Source organism: Bidens hawaiensis, unplaced genomic scaffold (assembly GCF_021521415.1).
Source record: "Bidens hawaiensis isolate Kalapana, Puna unplaced genomic scaffold, B.hawaiensis_p1.1 tig00032765_1, whole genome shotgun sequence".
NCBI classification, from domain to species: domain Eukaryota; kingdom Viridiplantae; phylum Streptophyta; class Magnoliopsida; order Asterales; family Asteraceae; genus Bidens; species Bidens hawaiensis.
In genome coordinates this window covers 3,087-20,437 of record NW_027495591.1, presented here as the reverse complement: position 1 = coordinate 20,437, position 17,351 = coordinate 3,087, and the positions used below count along the sequence as shown (strand labels likewise).

Sequence of the window (17,351 nt, the reverse complement as noted above, 5' to 3'; positions counted from 1 at the left end):
TTTTTATTAATTAATGTTTAGGACTTAGGTGATCAATGTGTAGCATGTGAATCTGAGATGCATTAATGAGTTGTACTCTATTACTCTATTGTTACTCTATGTCCAATAACAATATTATTATCATCACCTAAATGTACGACTTTTATTTGCATAACAAAGAACATATTATTTAACAAGTTCCTTAGAAACAAGATACCTAAAATTAAAATCATGACCAACCCATTCAATCTTCTTCCTTAACTTACCCAAATGATGTTTTTTTATGTTTTTCTTAACATCACCCGGTAAACAAATTTGGACCATTTCAACGACACCCGCCGCTCATAAACCCGAGTCTTTCGCAAAGTTCTCCACAACTTTTGGTAAAAGAATTCTTTGGTCTTTTCCTATACCGAATGTCACCCGAATGAACTCTTCTTTAGCCGTTTCTAGCTCGTGGAAAACTCGTTTCGGTGTGTAAACACGAACCTGTTACAAGTTAAAGATTTATGCAAGTTAAATAAATTGGTCACAAAATGATAAAAAAAAAAAAAGAAAGAAAAGTGTACCGCGGGATCAGAATGGCATCCAGAACAAAGGGCAAAGTGCAAAAGCGGTTCTTGACGATCGATTGCGTACGCTTGTCATTCGTCTCCTGCTTTTAGTTTTGTTCTTGACGATAATAATAAACGAAGCCACTACATAAACGGGTTAGGAATATTATGTTGTAGAAGTGTCACATTAACATATTTTTGTAATCTAAAGTAGGGATTTACCTGTCCGGGACGAGACATTCGACATCCTAGAATATGGTTCTGAATCACATCCGCGCTTACTATGTGACCACCAACGTTATACGCAGCCTAAATCACCCGATACATAAATATAAAATAATTTTAGTGTTACATATTGGTAATAATATGTTATTAAACTTGGTGATATTAGTTGCATAAAACAACATATAAGCATTACCTTCAACAGTAAGAAAACTCTTTTCATATTATTTTGTGGGATTCCATATGCCAAAATAGCCTGTTTTTAAACAACACAAAATATCATTTCAAATCTATGCAGTCAATATCGGTGGTATCTCGGTTATCGGTCCTCATGTTAAATATCGGTCAGAATGTCGGTACCAATAATATCAGTGATATTAACCGCTATTGACCGATATTTTACCAATATATCACCGATATTCTGGATATCAGTGTTTTAAGTCTTAATTTTTAACTTTTAGTGTTTATGTTAGTGTTTTGAAGTTTTAAAAAGATAATTTGTTAATAATTTCTAAAATGATAAAATGTTAGCGTTAAAGTGCTATATATATAAATGCTGCATGATATTAAGATTACCGATATCCCACCAATATCTCACAGCGATAACCGATATCTCAAATATCGGTCCTCAACCGATATCCGATATTTTTCTAACCGCTTAGCTTCTAATATAATATTAATAAACCAATAATATAACTTAATGAACAAAAATCATACATGCATCACCAATGCATTATGCACATTAATCCAAAATACCAACTTCTCTTCATGCTTCAGTTTCTTCGGATTCACGTCTTCTAATCGAGACACAAGGGACCTAAAACAACAAATTTAATCAAAACAAACCAATGAAAATAAATGTTTTATACAAATCTTAATCACCTGAAGTCATGCAGCATGTTTTCAACTTCACTAACTCTATGATTATCTTTATAAAGACATTGAATCTCAATCATTGTATTATACGGCCCGCTAAACTCCTTAACCCCTTGAACAAAAAAAGGGTTATCTAACTGCACATCAAAAGAGGATGAGTCTCGTCTAAACCCCGGGCCCCACATCATGTCGGGCAGGTGCTTTGGTGAGAAAGTGTTCATGGACGACGACGATGACGCAGGCGATGAGAGACCGTGGTTAGTTAATGTGGGGTCTGCAAGCTTGCAGTATATAACCGATATGCATTTCACCATTTCTTCTGAAACCTTGTTTGGTGTCATGGGAATGTGATCGGTTATTTTGGTACCGAGATGTTCAGCTAGACTAGTTATGTTTGAAGACGTATGCGCATACTGTATAGAAACCATAATACCATATAAAGTCATTAACTTGAACATCTTATTTAAAAGATTTTAGAGTTAAATAACGCCATAACAGTGTTGTTTGACCCAAATAACCCTTCAAGTTCATTAGTTTAAATTTGACTTTTTTAGTCAAACAGTTTCATTTTCGTATCAGTTAAAGTCCTGCTTACTAACCTTCTTCTGTGAACTATTTACTAAAATACCCTTATATTATGTATTAAATAAAAAGTACTATAACACGAATAATACAAGGGTATTTTGGTCTTTTAATAGTCAAATTTAGACTACCAAACTAAAAGAGTTATTTGCGTCAAACCACAGAGACTTAAACCGTATTCACAATGAAATTTAGTATTTTTATGTGAAATATTAAAATTACCTCTATCAAAGATGGCGGTTGAGAGTGGCACGCGCGTAAAGATTTGCCAAGAATGTCGGGTGGAGTTCTTGTTATTGAAGAGTGGCAATGTTGAACACTTGAAGCTAACACTTCATTGTCTTCAAAGAATGTTTTGTGCTTGTGTTGTAATGAGATATCGGCTCTCGAAGTTTCTAGAAGCTTCCCTCGTGGAGTAACTAATGGTGGTTTTAAGCTTTGATCATTTCTTGATGGTGATGGACATAAAGTTTGCTGATTAAATGTCTTTTGGTATAATGAGAGAAGGTAATGTTCTAAATGTGACACTTCATACTCTAAAACTGCAATTTCTCTAATCAGCTCTATTGCAGACTGCAAACATTATGGGAAATAAAAAAGTTCGTTTAGTGGTTAACGCGTACATGGAGTTAGAGCTGTTTAAAAAGCTCGGGGCTTGCTTGAAAAAACTCGTTTGTAAACGAGTCGAGCCTGAGGCAGGGTTGGCTTGGCTTGTGACTCGCTCTATATTGGCTCGTGTAAATTAACCTCAAATTTTATTGTTAATAATAACATATTAACTTATTGAAAAAAATGGTACATATAATTTCTCGATCTTTAAAAATGCTGAAAAAAACATAACACATATAATATGTGTATCGATATTTAAAACAATTGAAAACAAAACACACGAATACTACATATATTATGCCTCTCAATCTTTAAAAAGATTGAAAAAAAAAACAAAATTAATACATATGATATACCCTCAATCTTTTAAAAAATTGAAAAGAAAAAAAAAATACTGCATACAATGTTATAAATTATCTAGATCATAAATTTTGTCTTATGTGTATGTTATTATTATTATTATTTTTTGTATTTTATATATCAACATGTGTAACAAAAATTAACGAGCCGGCTCGAGCTATTTACGAGCCCGAGCTCGACTTTTCAGCTCGTTAAAATAAACAAGTTGAGTGCGCTTGCTTAAGTTTGAGCTCGAGCCTGAGGCCAACCTGGCTCGGCTTGTTCACAACCTACCACTATGCTGGAGTCTAAAGTTACCTTTGGAGCAGAGGCTTGATTTGTGATGTTATTTGAAGATCTACAACCTAATGCTTGTTCAGAAGCACCCCTCACACTAACTTGGTTTTGTAGCCTTTTTCTGAGCTGCAATATCTGAAAAAAGTTGTAAAATTTTAAAAGTTTGTGAAATATATATATATATATATATATATATTTAGAAATGTTTAGAATTGTACCTCATCAGCAAATGACATCTGGATTTTGGAATTAGGCGAGTGATTCTTCTTAGCAATCTTATAGTTCTTTGAATGACTCTTATCCTGATATATATTACATATAACATGTAAGTTTACACATTTAAAATAAATGATCAAGACATTTATGCAAATCACTAAATCTTTAATTTTTCAATAAATCAAATTCTATCTAAGGTTTGAATTTTGGTCAAACCAACAAAAGTTTGCAACTTTTGATATAATTAATATACTGTTTCCTACAACATATCTAATATGCTGACTGTTTCATTCCAAAGTCAAATGCACACAAAGTTTGACTCCTCATAGTCAAACACCCCCACACATCACATTGACTTTTAAAACAAACATGAATCTTTGCTTAAGGCATGGCATAGAATACACCACCTTGGATCTTCACACATCACTTTTCGCCTATACGGCTCGTATAGGTCTATACGAGTTGTATAGGTCCTGAGGTGTTGAAGACATATACGGCTATACAGCTCGCATAGGGCTATACGGGCCGTATAGGGCCACACAAAGCTGTTTTTTGTGTCCTATTCGTACACTTGTCAGTCGTGTGCGGCCTGTACGGCCCGTATAGGACTGCACAGTCACCATGTGGGTGGCAACCATAAACAGGTTAAGTGAATGCATACTTACCAACTTATAACATTTAGAAGGTTCCATTACATCTTCTTTGAATTTACTCTTGTCAGGAAAGCTGTAAATATCAAATACAAAATAAACTTCATAAAATTATTTTCACCTTAAACATCTATAATTTAAACCAAATAGCAAATATAATCCTCATTTCCTAAACAATTTTTTAGTCATCCTCAAAGAATTACATTTTATTTCCTAAAAATCACATTTTTAGCTACCAATTTCATGTCATTTTCAGTTCAAGAAATCAATCAATATCAATATATCATACACCAAATGTCACAATAATTAATTAATTAAGTACCTTTTAGAACGCCTGTGCATAGCCATGCTTGAACTAGTACTACACTCTTCAAAACTCATTTCTGCACATTAAACACAAACCATTAAAAAAAAACACACCAAAAATGCATATAAAATGCATAAAGAACTTACCAGCAGTATCCAAGTTCAAAACTTTTACAGACCCACAAACATAATTCTGCACATTAAACACAAACCATAAAAAAAAAAAAAAAAAAAAGCCCACACACTTCAAAAATGCATATAAAACAGCATAAAGAACTTACCAGCAGTATCCAAGTTCAAAACTTTTTACAGACCCACAAACATAAATGAAAACCAACAAGTGGGCCCACAAAAACCCTTTGAAATCAAGGTAAAAATCCCAACTTTTTATATAGCATTATGTCATGTGAACTCAAAAAATGGTAAAGAAATGAGGGTTCATCTTTGCAAGTCTTAACCTTGAAGAAAAGCAGAATCTTTATATACTTATTTGGGAAAAAAGATGAGGGTTTATTGTAGTTGTTGATATTGCAATTGATTACAGATTGAAAATGTGAAAAAGTTATCAACACATTGTGCTTTTTAGAGTTGCAGAGAAGTGGGAGTTGGTGGCCTTCTTCTTCCACCTTTGTCCCATACTGCCATTTATATACACTGGACTTGTTTGGCATGTAGTTTATTAAAAGGTGTATGTGCAAATGGAAATTAAATATTAGTGTACATTTGTTTTAAGCTAGGGGTAAGGGAATCGGACGAGACCGTGTCTGTGTTCGTCAGTTAAACTTTTATCGGATAAACAGACGGTTCATGAACAATCTACCGAACAAACATTTGTGTGCGTGTCCGTCCATTAAGGAATTGAGTTTGTTTGTGTCCGTTCGTTAATATTTTATACTGACGCTGACGAACAAACGAACACATGGATACTGATGGACACTAAGACAGGTCGCTATGGGCCGCGCGAGGGGGGGGGGGCGGAAGGGACGATGGGTGCTGTTCTCTCTCCATCTCTCACACACACGTACATATATATGTGTGTGTGTGTGTGTAAATATGTATATTGAGGCGCCCAATGGGCTTTAAACCATAGCGGGGCGTTATGGAAAGGGCTTCGAAGCCTCGTTTTCTACGTGACGATGTGGAGGAGCTTCAATGCCCCCCCACCATAGAGAGCAGCCTAATGGACAAAAGAACACCAGCATACACTAATGAACATTAGTGGACAAACATACAAAAACGACTCTAATAAACAAACGAGCATAAAGGAAACGATTACATATTAATGTCAAAAGTATAATCATTACCAGATGTTACCGGACGCTCATAAACATTATTGAACGAACACAATCTATGTCCATGTTCGTTCGTTAAGCTTACCGAACGATATTCTTTTGTTCATGTCCATTTCGTTTACTAAACGGATGAATATAACAGATTTCTCACCGAACGGACGCCTGAACGTCTGCCGGATATCCTAGTCGTTTACAACCCTATTAGGGGTGTTTAGGATTTCTTATTTTCATCAACTTGTAACTTATTAACTTTATAAAAAAGTTAATAAGTTGTTTGAGATTGCTTATATTGTAAGAGGATAGATTAATAAGTCAGAAATAAATCAAAATATTCTGATTTATTATTTACCAGGTTAGAGTCCGTGTTCTACATGGGTAAAAAATATAATAAAAATAAAAAATTATTATATGTAATACGTAAATTTAATTGTTTCATATAATAATTTTTATTTATGACTTTTTTTATTTAAGTTTTTTATATATTGTGCACTATAATTTTAAGTCAAAAACCAAATTTTGATGTTTGATTTATTTCAAGTAAAACATTCATATCGATATTGATATATTAAATATTGTGTATATAAAAATGATATCTATAACAAAATGTTGTCACATATTTAAAAACTAAATTTACAAAGACTAATGTTGTAAAAAAAATAAATAAAAATATATTATATTATAAAATAAAAGGAGAAATGATGAACAATCTTAAATGGTAGTGTTAAAGGGATATGAGAAAACAATGTCATATTGTGAATTATAAAAATGTTAACAATTATAAATAATTTTGGTTTTATACTTGAAAAGACATCACATTTATATATGTTATATCAAGAAATCAGACACAATCATTATTTTAGTGGAGTTGGTAAGCATATTTGATTTGAAACATGAGGTCTTGGGTTCGAAATTCGTATCACACAATAATATATTTTTCAAAATTTTATAAAGCCTTACGGGTTATAGGTTATAATCTAATATAGTCTAACTAATATATTAATGCCAACTACTCAATTTCCATTTATATATATTTAACATAATTAACTAATTTTTTAATTACCATTCATTCAATTTAATAATTATAATTGTTTTATACGCTTGATTTCACTTATAACTTGTATCAAATATGTAAATATTTTTTTACTGACATTATATCATTTTTCAACCCATGTAATGCACGGGTTATTAACCTAATAGAAATAGTATAGTTAGTTATATGACAACAGGTTTTAAGAAGATAAAATAAAGGATACTAATCACCCCTTAATTTGAAGCACCTCTCTTGCGAAAAGGGTCAAGTAATGGACATAAAAAGTGTTCTAAGTTTCATAATTGGGATTATTTCTAATTTTTAATGTTTTAGTGGTGATGTGCTAGAAAAATCATCACTTTGTTTTAGATAGAAATAAGTTTTCGCAACTCATAAGAAAAAAGTTTGAAAAAAGTAACTCGAAAACGACTTGTTTAATGTTTATAAATCGGATCAATTCGACTTGGATTGCTTACAAGCCAGGCTGAGCTCGATTTGGCTTGTTTACAAACCGATCCATCTTGACTCGGCTCATGAATAACCCTAACTGCTACTAGAGCTATTTAGGCATTAATTACTTTGAATTTTATTATAATTCATGGTTGTCACACATAATGATAAAACACAAGGTTATGAAAAGTGACTTTGTTCAATGATCCTTAAGAGTACACTTTTCAAACAAACGAATGAAAGCCCAAACAAACAAATGAAAACCATAACGAGTAAAAGAATACTAGAATGAGGGACTAACCTTCTTAATCATTCCACGAGTCTCTGATAGCCCGTTTAGTGAAATCAAAAGCCAACCGGTCGCTTCTAGCCCCATTCAGTGACAACAGAAGCCACACTTTTCAAACAAACGAATGAAAGCCTAAACGAACAAATGAAAACCATAACGAGTAAAGAAGACTAGAATGAGGGACTAACCTTTTTAATCATTCCACGAGTCCCTAATAGCCCCGTTTAGTGAAAACAAAAGCCCACCAGTCGCTTCTAGCCCCATTCAGTGAAAACAGAAGCGACACTTTTCAAACGAACGAATAAAAGCCCAAACGAACAAATGAAAACCATAACGAATAGAAGAAGACTGAAATAAAGGACTAGCCTCCTTAATCATTCCAAGAGTCTTTGATAGCCACGTTCAGTGAAAACAAAAGCCCACCAGTCGCTTCTAGACCCATTCAGTGAAAATAGAACCCACACTTTTCAAACGAACGAATGAAAGCCCAAACGAACAAATAAAAACCGTAACGTGTAAAAGAAGACTGGAATGAGGGACTAACCTCCTTAATCATTCAATGAGTCTCTGATAGGCCCGTTCAGTGAAAACAAAAGCCCACCAGTCACTTCTAGCCCCGTTCAGTGAAAACAGAACCCACACTTTTCAAACGAACTATTCGAAAGCCCAAACGAACAAATGAAAACCATAACGAGTAAAAGAAGACTGGAATGAGGGACTAGCCTCCTTAATCATTCCACGAGTCTCTGATAGCCCCGTTCAGTAAAAACAAAAGCCCACCAGTCGCTTCTAGCCTTGTTCAATGAAAACAGAACCCACACTTTTCAAACGAATGAATGAAAGCCCAAACAAACAAATGAAAACCGTAATGAGTAAAAGAAGATTGGAATGAGGGACTAACCTCCTTAATCATTCCACGAGTCTCTGATAGCCCCATTCAGTGAAATCAAAAGCCCATCAGTCGCTTCTAGCCCCGTTCAGTGAAAACAGAAGCCACATTTTTCAAACGAACGAATGAAAGCCCAAACGAACAAATGAAAACCATAACGAGTAAAAGAAGAATGGAATGATGGACTAGCCTCCTTAATATTTCCACGAGTCTCTGATAGCCCCGTTAAATGAAATCAAAAGCCCACCAGTCGCTTCTAGCTCCATTCAATGAAAACAGAACCACGTCACCTTCCACCTCGCCTTCTCCATCCCCGCCTCCTGCCTTGCTCTTTATAGTATAAAGGTACGAAGATCGCATTGGTTATTTGAAGAATCGAGGTCCACATCATATATATATAAGTAAATTCTTATATGACATCTATAAAATGAACAGAGAGACTTCCAATTTTACTATGTATGTAGTTACAGATGTATGGTACCTTATCGACTAAATAGTAAGTTTCAAGTACAGTAGAGACACCACTGAGAGATATCTATAAGTACCTCTAGTTTGTTTTATTACGTATGTGTTTGCTAACAATGAAAACACCCGCATAATACCATTTGCCAGACTAATCTTTTGTGCAACAAAACTAAATCACTCAAGAATCATTCAAATCTACATTCTTTTTTTCTTTTATACTTTTTTAAAAGAGACAAATTGGAACTAAATAATTACAACTTTTGTGTATTGCCCGATAATAATCTCAACTTTAGAAATTTCTACCAGTAGGCCAAACTTTCAACTATTTTTGTCTCAATGAACCTCTGTTAAAAAACACTTAACGCCGTTAAGTTTTTTCCCGAGTTTTAAACCGATGCTTTAGGCTTTTGATCGAAAGAACAATACGAGTCAACCGATGTAAAACTTATCTCGAAACGGTTATCCAAGTGACGAAACAATGTTTCAATTCGGGTGTTTGAATTTCCAATTAACAAAAATTTAGTCATTTGAATCACCGTTAAGAGATAAGTTTTACTTCAGTTGAATTGTATCGTTCTTCTGATCAAAAGCCCTAAAACATTGGTTTGAAACTTGGGAAAAAATATAACGGAGTTAAGTGTTTTTTAACGTAAGTCTATTGAGACAAAAATAATTGAAAGTTGAGACTGCTGTGGTGATTTTTAAGTTGAGATTATTATCAACCAATATACAGAAGTTATGATTATTTATTTCTAATTTACGTTTAAAAGAAAGTTCTAAAAGCATGTCTAGCTTTTCCCATTTTTCTTAATATTATGGAAATAGAGTCCACATGTGGCTATGAAACCCTTCGAACACTTTCACTCGAATGGGTTCGTGGTTATATGGTTTCAATGCAAAACCAACCATAAAGAGAAAAAAGAAAAGGTCAAAGGCAAAAAAAAAAGATAATAAAAAAATAAAATAATAATAATAAATAAATAAATTAAAAAGGAAAAAAGGTATCTTAAAAGGAATGAAAGGTAAAAAGATATTGGAAGATGCCTCTAAATAACAAACAAAATATTACAATTTTAGTTGACCATCTATTATCCGGTTGTTCAGTGGTGTAGGAGTTTATTAGTTCTTGGTGTAAGGTGCCGTCTATTTTTTCCTTCTCGATCAGAAACTTGTTGGAGCTAAGCTCTATTGTGGGGTGGCGGAATTGTGAGAAGGATGTTTTACATGGAAGCGTGATCACTGCTTGTTGGAGATTATGGAAAGCTCGTAATGAGAAGCTTTCTGAAGGCAAAGAGTTCAAGATAGAAGAGATTCTTAGGGACATCAAGTCTTTGGGGTTCCTTTGGTTCAAAAATAGCTCGAAATGAAATTCTATAGAGCGATCAAATTGGTGTAATTAAAAACTGGGTAAGTTTTGAGTGGTTGGCTCCTCTTAGGGTCGTGGAGGGGGTTGGTGTGGTTTGCTTGTGTGCTTGTAAAAGTTGATAGTTCGAAAAAAAAGTGATCTTGGCTTTAGTGAGTCTTTTCTCCAGTAACTGCTGACTAGGGGTGTTTAAAGTCGGATATCCGAACTTTGGATATCCGGACCTTTCAGATAGTGGATTTCACTACTCGAATCCGAAATTTCGGATATCTGATCGGATAGTGAACTAGCTATCTGAATTCCGAAAAAAATAACAATTAAAAAAGAATTTAAAGAACTTACAAATATTTCGTATATCCGAAATATCCAAAAAATTATCTGAACTATCAGAAAATTATCCAAAATATTCGAAAATTATCCAAAAAATTATTGTAACATCCTAAAATTTTAATGTTGAATAAAGAAAGTTAGTTTAGTGAATTCGCGTTATTAATTATTTAATATCGAGTAAGGAGCGGATCATGGACTTGGATTAATTGAGATGAGTTAAATGAGAATGGGCCTTAGGTCCATGGGATTTAAGGGATATAAATATCCCCTAAACCCCAAACTATCATTCATTTCACCTTATTTTCTAACACTCCAAAACACACACACCACACACCAAACCCCGCCGGCCGGCCGAGGAGAGGGGCGACCAGATCAGAGAGAGAGAGAGAGAGAGAGCGTTGGTTGTGATTAAACAAGTAAACGAGATCCAAACAAGCTCAAAAAGGTATGATTCTTGATCTTTGAAGTTTAAAGATCCAAGTTTTATAGTGTAGATACGACCGAAAATGGTTGGGAAACGTAGTGGGTGATGTCGAACCATAACAAGGGTGTTAAAATCGCCAAAATGCTTGATAGAAACCAAAACAGCGGCTGATCTGGGCAACTTCGCCGCGAACTGGGCAACTTCGCCTTCAAAGCGATAACTTCGCCTTCAAAGCGATAACTTCGCCTTCAAAGCGATAACTTCGCCTGAGGCCAAGTTCGCCTAATTGATAACTTCGCTTACGGCCAAGTTCGCCTAACTGGTAACTTCGCCTAAAGCCAAGTTCGCCTGATGACAACTTCGCCTAGAGCTAAGTTCGCCTGAGGTTTAACTTCGCCTAAAGCCAAGTTCGCCTGATAACTTCGCCTAAAGCTAAGTTCGCCTAAGGTTTAACTTCGCTTAAAGTCAAGTTCGATTAGAAAATAAATTAAAAATCTAATGAAAAATGTGTTAAGACAGCTCGACCCCAGCCAGGGGCTCTGCCCCTTGGACCCTGCTAGGGGCTGCCGCCCCTAGACCCCGCTGCCAGGGGCGCCGCCCCCGGACCCCCGTTCGTTGTGGGTCATATAAAGATAGAAATACATTATGAGAAGTGATAGTTAATTGATACGTATACTTGTTATACAGTTAGCCGTGCACAACTGAAGAAAGGGATTACGATTAACGGTGAACGTAACCGTGTTCAGGTGAGTTCTAGCCCCATTCCTTGTTATGTTTTCAGGGCTGTGTGCATACTTGATGTGTTGTTAATACATTTATCCTAAGTGATAAGTGTATGCCATATGTGATATATGTGATATGTATGAATGATTGCTTGATGGTACGTGAACGATCTTCGGATATTGCACGTACTGTCAGGTTGTAACGTTATAAATAAGGTAAGTATGATATGTATGTTTATGTGTATGAACGTAATAAAGTTAATAAAAGAAGAAAATGACGGTTGTATGGTTGTATGGTTACGAAAAGGGTACCGAGCCCTAATAATACTCGAGGTATGATGTATGGTTGTAATGACAACATGCGAATATAAGGCAAACAAAGATCGTGGGACTACACACTAATAAAGAGTGGTTTGTCTCTAACATACATCTCAACCATTAAGATCTTATCATGTTTTCAACATGCAAGGATGGTAAAGAAAGCTTAGCTTCCTCACATTATATGCAACCTCAAAATTTAGTAGATACATACGCTTGCTTATAACTCCGTGAAAACTGATTACTAATAATTTGCTATACACATTAATTTTCCTATTCTTATACACCTGGGTACACTCGTCAAGTTGTCGCCTGAGGATCCTAGCAAAGTCCTGTAGACAACCCTTCCAGTTAATAGAGTACTATTAAGCCATCAAAGTCGTTACCGTAACGTAAGTTCAAATGTTTTCCACACTTTTTATTGCAACGAGCACTACTAACTTCTATGTGCTTACGCTAACTTCACAATAATAGGGGAATGTTGCTAGATTGCTAATTAATAGTAAATCATGAAAATAAAGGGTATGTGTAGGTCCCAAGGTGGGTGGATTTAACAAAAGTCTTGGATCAACCGAGCTTAGTGCTAGCGGAAATCACACTAAGCCACCTAAGCGGTCTCGGATCTTGAGATGTTATTTTCGATGGGTTTTAGAGAAGGAGAGAGATAGAGCCGAGAGAAAGAGAGAGTTATAACAAAGGTGTTCTCTTTGAACTTCAACAACAACTGCTTCTACTTCTTATGGCATGCTTCCTATTTACAGAGAAACATGCATGAGAAGTAGGATACATCAAATGCCCAATGAGCTTCTTTACACTTTTTCTCTTGGGCCTAAAATACAAAGTAACAAAATGGCCCATTACATAATCACCAATACAAAAGACTAATATAATCAAAAAAAGACCTAACAATCTCCCTCTAGTCTTTAGTATTGGAACCCGTCTGTGTCGTAATCCAGCCAGTCGTCCTCGGGTAGTGGAAGTTCAACAACTCTTCTAACAAATTTGTTGAAGGCTTCCACTATCCGGTCTGTGTTTTGACGACCGATGTCCTCGACGGTTCCCAGGGGTGAATTGTAGAGCTTCTTGATATCTTCTATATACAGCCCCATTAGCTCGTGCTCGTCAAATACCCAAATCTCAGGTAGATCTTTGCAGCGTATGACGGCCTCTCCTGTCGTGTTGTCAAATTCCCAGCCCATGAAGTCTCGGAGGATGTTGGGAATAAAGGGCTCTCCATGGTACATGATGTGACAATTCTTTGGTGCCCTGTATCTCCACATTGTTAGTGGCTCTTCAGTGGCTGGGTCTATCTCTCTTGGGTTCTTGTATTTCCGACCCTTATTCGGCTCAAAATCTTTGTAGTCGACCCTCGATTGACGATGAAGATAATCAGGGATCCAACTATCCAAAGTACTCCCAACCGCACCATGACCTAGAGCTTTTCGAAGATAATTGATGTCAAGCTCTGGTAGCGACTTTAGCTCATGGTGGTTGAGATAGATCAGATCGCCGCTAAATCGTCTAATCGCCCGACACGCGTTCTCCTTATTATACTTTGTGTATACAATCAGCGAGTCATCGTGGTAAGGATAGATGAGATCGCGGGCACATGCACGACTTGACACAATATGATTCTTTCTCTTCCTCTTTGGTGGTTCCTGTGTCAAATCGTCAGTTGGATTGGAGACGGTATCAGCAGCGGGAGTTTCTGAAGCTTGAACTTGAGCAGGAGGAGTGTCTGGATTAGGTGAGTAGTTGATGTAGTCATATTCAACCCTCGCCTCTGTATTTTGATCAATAAGATGCTCCAAGTTCATTCCTGCTTCAATAAAGTCATCTATAACACCTACAAAGTCATCAAGAAATAAATCTTTATACATGTCATTGATCTGTGTATCATGCTCCCTGACTTTGCCAGCCGAGTCGTGAGCAGCAGGGTCTTGAACTTCATATTGAGTGTGTGGAGGTGATTGAGTGTTATCTCCACCTCCACCTCCTTCTGTCCCGGCTCCTCCATCTCCTTCATTCCCCCATCATTATCACCATCGTCATAATCATCAAAACTATCATGAACGTCATCATCGTCATCGTCTTCTTCATCATCATCATCATCCTCTTTTTCATCTTCGTCGTCACTATCATTTCCACCACCAACACCGCTAGACTGGCCGCCCTGTTGTACTAACCGACCAACAGTCGCCTCACCTTCAGATACTACAGCCTGAACTCCTCGCATGGTCACAGATGGACCTGCGGTAGGCTGTGAACCACCGACTTGAGAAGTCTCACCAGACCTTCTCCAAGTCCCAAACACTGCATCCAGCCTATCCTCCAGACCGTGAAATGCATCTTCTTGAATGCCCATAAGTTCTGAGGCCGCCTGGTACTTACTCACCATGTCTTCATTCGTCTTGAGTTGTAGCTCATTTAGACGATCTTGCTCCTTTATCTTTCCTTGTATGGCCTCCATTTCTGCTCTGAGTGTATCGAGAGAGGAGGATGAAGCAAGCTGATTTTCCAAATTTGTAACTCTGGAGTTTGTGGCTTCATTTTCAACATCCCACCTTCTCGTCGCATCCTCGATCTTCTTGTTTACACTAAATCTGAGAACACCAGCACTTGGTAAGTCTCTTTAAAGTGTAGTCAGCCTATCACCAAGTCTTGAATGGTCTGCTCTCAGATTAGCGTTTTCAGAGGCCTCACGGTTCATTAGTGCTTGTAGATTCTGGATTCGAGTGTGGAAGGTGTTTGTCAATAATCTCTGATTCTCAGCAAGCGCATCGCTTGCTTCCTTTTGCTCTTCCAACACCCTAATCCTTTCCCTTAGAGCCGCTTTCTCTTCTTCATCCTCCAACGCCTTCTGTTTCATTTTCTTAATGAACTTGAGGAGCACAATCTCTCGTTCCGCCCTCTTAGTGTTGGATTCCTCCAGTGCGACGATCCTATCGAGGATAGGATCGGCATACACTGGAGGTGTCGAAGACATTCCTCGGGAAATGGGTTTGGGTGAGATAATGGTGGATGGTGGGGTGGTGGACATTATGGGTGATGAGGTTGTTGGTAAAGGTAAGGTGATGGCTTGGGTAAGGATTGGTGAAGTTGTAGTAGTGGGTGGAGTTGGTTATGTTATAGATGGTGTGACGGTTTGGGTTGGGGAAGTAATAACGGTTTTCCTCCATAAGCTTGTTGTTTGTATTGGTGAGCTGAAAACTGATGAGGTGAATATGGATGAGGTTGGTTGGGTAGGTGGTGTTGAGATTTGAGAAGGTTCGAGTTGGGTTTGTTGTTGTGGTGGTGAGTGTGGTAAGGATGGTATTTGGGGTAGGAATGTTGAAATGGGTTGGTCTGTTGGTGAAGGTTCAGGTGAGGATTCTGGTGAGTCATGGAGTAGGGTCTTGGTTTTCTTGGCTTTGGTTTTCTTTCTGGTTTTTGGTGTCTTGTAGGCAGGGATTTGTATCTTGGTTACGTCTAGTGTCTTGAGGGCTTGGGCCAAGGCTTCTTTGGTGATTTTTGGTTGGTCAGATGGTTTGTCTTGTGAGGAATTCTTGACAAGAAACTTGGTTGACTTCTGGGAGTCCCCAAGTTTCTTCAAATGCTTCAAAGGCGGCTGGTCTTCTTCTTCCTCCTCAAGCTCTATTACCTTGCCCTTTTCCGCCTTCTTCCTCTTTAGATCGTGTTTTGTCTTGGTTCGGCCCTCAGTTGGCTCGTCAGATGAATCTTGTTCCGCCTCATCCTTTGGCTCATCAACCTCTTCACTTTCAACGAACGCCTCATCCCCAGTAGGCTCCATTTCTTCAAATAACCCAAATTTAGGACCTGGTCGTGGTCCCTCATATTGATGTCCCTTGGTCTTGGTGCTCAACAACACACCAAAAATAGAAGTCTTGATCTCATTGACGTGAAAGGGCTCTGGAAGGGATTTCTTGTCCTTGGCTTTCTTTGACCCCGGCCTTGGAACTTCTGGGATCAAATCATCAAGCAGCATATGTACAAATCTCGGGTACATAAGCCACGTGGAGTCGTTCTTAGCATTAGCAAACATGCACAGAAATATCCTCCTTGAATAGTTGAACTCTTCCCGTCTCGTCAATGCAAACATTATACGAACCCAATCCACTCTCATACTGTCAAAACCCCCACGTATATCAGCAAAATAATGAGTCACAATATGGAAGAGAAATATCCAGTAAGGTGGTAGGTGCTTCTTCTCTAGACTTTTCTATTCCGTGTCATACTTCTCACAAAATCTTCCAACTTAGTCCTATCACCTCTTTCATAAGCATAGGTCGATTCGTCTTTGATCTTTAAGGCTCTTCTGATATCTGATTCGGTAATGGTTAACTTCTTCCCTGCAACTTTGGTGGAGAAAGATAGAGCATCATTAGCCACTTCAGCAAAAGCCCAGAAGTCCAGGACCCATTTGTAATAAATAGCCGGGTTGGCTGTAATAGCATGTACAAGGGGTGATTGTTGAAGCCCCTTGATCATAGATGTGAACACTTTTTCCCCTTTTGCCTTTGGCAACCCGAGAGCACAGAAGTTATTATGACCCTGAAATTAAGCCATAAGATTATGAGAATCATCATTAAGAAATAAACAAAACAAATAGGATATATACATAAGCATTAAGTATTTACATATTACATAATTTAAATATTTAATTTTAGATAATATAAATTATGTACATTTTAGTTTTAATAAGGTGATGAATCAATTTTAGTATATTCACAAGTTAATTAGTCCATAATGTACAAAGATTAAGTCCAAAACAGTCCAAGAGTCCAAACAGTTCATTGGTCCAAAAATAGTCCAGTAGCCTCAGGTTTAAAATTCTGAAAATTTTGCTAAGTGTTGGTTTTTCGCATGAGGTCTTATTTCGCTTCGCATGGAATCATGCGAAGCGAAACAGACAATCCATTCGCTTCGCATGAGCCCAAGCGAAGCGAAACAGTAGATATGTTTCGCTTCACATGAGGTCAAGCGAAGCGAAACATGTAACATCCAACTTTTTGTTAAATAATAAATGACGAAAAGTTTTGTTAATAACTGTGTGTCGTTAAGTTAGTCGTGTGTTAAGTGTTTGGATAATATTTGGATTTGGAATTGTGAGTGGGTTGTGGGGCCCATGGCCCCCTATATAAGCCTAACC

The 17,351-nt window shown here is 37.0% G+C and overlaps 1 pseudogene across 1 annotated transcript; it reads right to left on the bottom strand.

Annotated features, from left to right (window-relative positions):
* Positions 1-165: 165 nt before the first annotated feature.
* LOC143584007 (uncharacterized) lies at positions 166-14,672 on the bottom strand (annotated as a pseudogene). The gene is made up of 14 exons (XR_013144280.1): positions 14,408-14,672; positions 13,333-14,222; positions 4,778-4,823; positions 4,647-4,707; positions 4,340-4,400; positions 3,677-3,760; positions 3,480-3,593; positions 2,436-2,786; positions 1,638-2,044; positions 1,473-1,572; positions 952-1,011; positions 756-842; positions 549-677; positions 166-468 (listed from the first exon to the last, which is right to left on the bottom strand). The product of XR_013144280.1 is annotated as an uncharacterized LOC143584007 (transcript).
* Between the last annotated feature and the right edge of the window lie 2,679 nt (positions 14,673-17,351).